The following is a 5,566-nucleotide window of genomic DNA, read 5'->3' on the forward strand; positions in this document are numbered from 1 at the left end:
GCTGGATATTCTCCCTTTTACCTTTTGTATGGAAGAGAACCGACCTTGCCGTTCGACACGCTCGTACCCATCCCTGACCACATCTCCACCGAATATGCTCGCCACGCTATCAGCACAGCCGAAAAGGCCCGTCAGATCGCCCATCGACGCCTTTCGGACTCGCAACTCAGCCAGAAACATAGATACAGTTGCCACCGGAACGTTCGCTTCAATCCGGGTGACCTCGTTCTCCTGTGGTCTCCGTCTCGGCATGTTGGCCTGGCCGAAAAACTTCTGCCCAAATACTCCGGCCCCTACCGTGTGCTACGCCAGGTGACTGAGGTTACCTATGACATCGCCCCTCTGGACCCTACGGCGCCCTCTACGTCTTCAAACGTCGTCCACGTCGCTCGCCTGAAGCCGTACCTTTCGCCCACCACCTGCTAACAGGCGCCGAGTCGGCGCTTTCGCCGCCGGAGGTCGATGTAGCGGGGTTGCAGCTATGACTATGGTGAGGTGTGCGAAGAAGAGGCAGACGACGTGTCGGTGTGCTGGAAGTAACAACCGCCATCTTGACTGCTGGACCATCCAACACTGTAAATAAGTTATAAATATATTCGCAACAATATCAAATAGGAATGAGAATTTTTTTTTGTAATTGTTGCTATCCTTTGCGGTTAACCCCTTGGCGTTTTTCTGTTTGACCAAGTTTTTAAAAGCCTTAATTTACGCCAATATTATGCTTCACAGAGTCAAAGAATTCAGCCTTGTCTGCATCTTTCAGAAACCACTGTTGAGGATACAAGTGATCATAATTCATTGGATCATTATGCTTTGTTTGTAGCTTGGTTATCTTGTAGTGTAGATTCAGCACTGGGAGGGGGGGGGGGCATTTCGCGCCTAGTACCAGTGTATGCTTGCATTGGTCGGTTTTCTTTCCTTGTTGGATTTGCGGTATGATGATGAATGCAGCTACATGTAATCCTAATATAATCAAAGACCTTAGATTCGAATGTAAATGGACTGCTGTTGCAATTGTTTATCCTGACCACATGCTCCCCTCCCTACACCACTCATCAAAGCTTTGCTTAAATGAAGGAAAATTATCAAATGTTGCATTTAAATAAACTTTGCTGCCACCACCGTGCAGTACATTTACAGCGTTAGTAAGCCTACAGAAATAGCCTGGGCGTCAGGCCTGGTAGTCTGCAGCTTATCAAAGCAGCCCATGCAACACCTCTTTTGCACGGACGCAATGCACTTGGCTGTCCTCGGGCCACGAGCTTCTATGCCAGGATTACTCTTGATCCACCCCCCTCCTGAATTGTCGCAGGTCAACGAGTTTTAGTCACAAAAATCTTATTCACAATGTCTTTTATGGCAGCTTCACAGCCAGCCGTGGCACCTACCAAGCAGTCTTTCAACTGCTTCCTAGCCACCTGCTGCACCTTTCTGAAGCTGTCCTGAACGACATTATCAGAGGTGCTGGCTTGTCGTTCAGGCTTTCTACCACAAACAGTAAAAGTTGCCGAATGAGTGTTTTTTGCTTGCAGCCGCTGTTGTAGGTGAAATTAACCTGAAGAACTTGGCAGCTGTCTCAGAGAGAGAAGTAACTTTATTGGCACCCGTCAAATAGATGACGGGGTAGAGGCGTCAGCCTAAACCCACACTCATCCTCCCTAACCGTCGACCGGGATCCCTTGGGACGTGGCGGCGGTTGGGGCGAGACCGATGACTTGCTGTTGAGCATTTTCCTCTTCGTTGAGTAGCAAGGACTCCCAGGACTCTCTGCATCTGTCTGGCTCATCAAGGTTAGGACAGCTCCAAACCATGTGGACTAAGTCCGCTCTACCATCGCAATGCCTACACCGAGGGCTATACACCGAGGGATGGCACTTGCTCAACAATTGCGAGTTTGGAAATACCCCTGTTTGTAACTTTCTCCACATAACTTGCTCGCTTTTTGAAAGGTTCTTATGCGCTCTCGGGTAAGTCTTACGCCCCAGCTTATAATGGTTAAGGATTTCGTTATAAGTGCTTAGTTCGTCAGTGGTCTGTAGGGGTTCCTCGCTTGGGGATGTTGTCGAGACAGCGCTGGAATCCCGGAAAGTGAGACCTCGGGCCAGCGCGTGCGCCTTCTCGTTCCCTCGCAAACCCTGATGAGCCGGTGTCCAGATTAGTGAAACCTGCTCCGCCGGGGGCTGTCCGACGGCTAATATGTCTCAGCAAAAACTTTGCCTTCCTGTCTGCACCCAGTTCATAGCTCCAGTCTTGCTTGTAGAGTGTCGCAGCCTTCCGCCACCTCTTCTTCGATTGCACCAGTTTCCACTCACTGTCATCATGCTGGCAGACAGCCTGTGGAACAGCAGCATCTCCAGTATAAGCCTCTTTCCTCCACAGAAGAGCATGCAAGAGGGTTCCCATGCTTATGTGAGACTCTCCTTGTTCTGTCATAAGTGGTGCTCGCACGTCCACCAAGGACCACCGGCTCAAGAAGCCTCCTTTCAGTGTTTCCCCTGTTTGGTACACTCGTGCCATGGAAAATGTGGCAAGACAGGCGGCCGCAACTCCACCAAGGCTTGCTTCCATTGACGCGGACGCAGATGCCGCCAACAAGTGCAAAACCAACACCTTGAAGGGTTCTGTCCAGTTGGTCAGTCTCGCGTCTGTGCGTCCACTTGGTACTTGAGAAGAAAAAAAAAAGCATGCACACCCAGCACAGGAAAATCGGCCTCCGAGATGGCGCAGAGGCTCTCCTTCTAAGCCCACCCACACTATGCAGATGCCTTGGTCTCCCTGTAGTACTCCTGGATGCGCCTCCTCTCTAGATGGACGGAAAAGCTGTCGGCCTCGCAATGCATGAAGTTTGCCTGCGCTTCGTTCCCAAACTGGCTCCCTGCTCGGGCATCTAGGCCAGCTGGCCACAAGACCATCCACGAAAGTGAAGCCTCCTCTCCTGGCACAACTGTGTCAAGGCAGCATTTACCTTCCTGTAGTTATCATTCAAATGGCACTCAACAGGCAAGTGAGCTTGGCCTGGGCTGTACTGATTCTGCCCTCAAGGAAGAATGGCATAAAAAGCTACATGTGCCATGGGATTGTTTTTCTGTAAGTACTCTGAGTGAGCTGGCTATACTTGTCGATGCACACTGTCGTGTTTGTGCCAACATGCACAATGACATCAAAACCAGCCAGCTTGTCGGCAATGATTGAAAGCAAGTGCTCAATCCTTATTCCATTGCGAGGCAACGTATACCTTCCTGAAGTTATCCAAATGGCACACAACATACAACTGAGGTTGTCCTGAATTGCACTGATTCTGCCTCAGAGGAAGAATGGCCGAAAAAGCTACACGTGCCACGGGATTCCTTTGAATAAATATTCTGAATGAGCTGGCGATACTTGTCCATGCACATGTTGACACTGTAAAGTGTTGTTCATGCCAAAATGCTCAATTACGTCAAAGCTAGGCAGCTTGTCAGCAGTCATTGAGAGCAGGTGCTCAATCCTTATTCCCCTGTGTGTGGCACGGCTAACAGACAAGCCTCGATGAGATGGGAAATGCTGGTCCACATATTTCACCATCGAATCACCAGCTACCAATACACATATCATATAATGAACACTTCATTTTATAATGACACCAAAAAAGAAAAGTGCACAATGGAATAATTAATCTAAAACACTGCTGTCAGCTGTACAAATAGACTACTCAAATGCAAAGATCAGTAGGGATGAACAAAGAAGCGGTCATACAACAACAACAAAAATACAAGATCAGCAGATACGCAGGAAATACAAAAAGAAATACTTTTTGAGATAGAAATAAACATTACTATGGTGACCCCCCGAGAGCCGCTAGCGCCAAAACTCCAGTAGGATCTAGTGTGAAAAGTCGCGTCAAAAGTCTTGATCTGACTTAGCCTACACACGAAGGTTTCCTGAAGAACTAGGATGTCAACCTTACGAGCGCGAGCCAGTTCGATAACTCCGTTTTGCTTAGCGACGCGTGACAAACCTCGACAGTTGAAGGAAGCTATAGTAAGAGAAACAGCCATGATGAATAGAGAAAAGAGAGGGGCGAAAAAATGTGCTTAAAGGGGAACGGACGGAAATAGCTAGAGAACAAGCTGAATAGTGGAAGGCTACGAGTGGCTAGTATTAAATAAATAATACCAGCCGAAGAAACAATTGTCTAAAGCTAAGCTTCGGGCTCTCCTATGAGAGGAGGGACTGGTGTCGAAGCGTACGATGTATCCGAAAGCTCGGAACAGTCGCAAGCCTTATTGTTGCAGAAGGAGCATGGAACGTTGTTCTCTTCCATTACTGCATCATCTACGACGGTGGACGAAGAGTCTTCGTCCTCCGCCGTCACTGCAGAGCGCTTATACACGGGAGAAGCGCCCTCAGAGTCGCTGGAGTCTGTCTCCAAACACGACGATTCCCGTCTGCCCGAAGCCGTCCTCGCACGCTCACCACCGCGCTTTCGGCGCCTTGACTTCCGTGCACGCCCCTTGGCAGTGGTTGCTTGCTCGGCTGTGACAGGCCGGCTGCAAGAGGTAACGGCCGCAACAACAGGCTCGTGTTGCGCCGCCTCCTGAGAAGTGGAAGGAGGGGTCACAGCTAATTCGGACCATGGCCTCCGAGATGGCGGGAACACGCCGCGCGCCTGCCATCTCGGAGGCCATGTTGCGACCCACTCGCTTCCCTCTCCTGCACCTCGACTGCTCCTGGTGCTTGCAGGGGGTGGTCGGTGTGCTCCACTAACTTCAGAGAATGGGAGGAGGGGGCCTCAACTGAGTCCGACCCGGCCTCTCCCTTCTCCTGCACCCTGGCTGCACTTGGTGCTGTCTGAGAATCGCTTCCCCTGCTTGTGCGTGTCTGCTTGATTCAAAGCTGACTGCTCTCGAGCGTTGCCCTCTGCGCTATCCGGTGCCTGCAATGGAGAAAACCGCTGGGCAGCCGAGGAGTATGTCTTAACCTTACATCGGACTGTTGTGCGCTCCCCACCACAACGCTTGCAAGCTGCTTTGCAGCGGAGATGTCCCCACTCATCGCAGCGCGCGCACTGCGGTGTGCTACACTTGTTAGCGTGATGTCCTGGCAGGTTGCATCTGCGACACAGACGAACGACCCCTTCGTACTCGCACTGAATGGTCTTGCCGTCAACCTTAAAAAGGTTGGGATAGGCCTTACTCATTACCATGCGAACCCGGCGGTTTCCAGTAGAGATCTCCTTGAAACCAGGGATGATCTCGCTATCCATACCCAGCACTTTTCCAAAGGCCTCAAGCATTCACCAGAGAGCGTGGTCGTTGGAATAGGCCGGGTAGCCCAAAACACAGACAACAGTTGTCAGCAGTCCACGAAATTCAAAGTGAATTTTCTCCTTGCCTACCTTAAAGATGGGATCAGCTACAAAGCGATCGACCGCGGCCTTGGTTCTGAATGAGACTTCGAACTGTCCTCCTCCGAAATCCTGAACAGATTTCAGGTCGTTTTCGACAAAGCGCTTGCAAAGCGCTTTCCAGAGCTCAACATTGGTCGTACCTTTCGGTAGACGACCGAAGAAAGTGTGCGGCCGAAG

The 5,566-nt window shown here is 50.5% G+C and overlaps 1 pseudogene; it reads right to left on the reverse strand.

Moving 5' to 3' along the window:
• Positions 1 to 2,753: 2,753 nt before the first annotated feature.
• Positions 2,754 to 3,594, reverse strand: LOC119406471 (uncharacterized; annotated as a pseudogene).
• Positions 3,595 to 5,566: the final 1,972 nt, after the last annotated feature.

The sequence above is a fragment of the Rhipicephalus sanguineus genome, chromosome 10 (assembly GCF_013339695.2).
Source record: "Rhipicephalus sanguineus isolate Rsan-2018 chromosome 10, BIME_Rsan_1.4, whole genome shotgun sequence".
NCBI classification, from domain to species: Eukaryota; Metazoa; Arthropoda; class Arachnida; order Ixodida; family Ixodidae; genus Rhipicephalus; species Rhipicephalus sanguineus.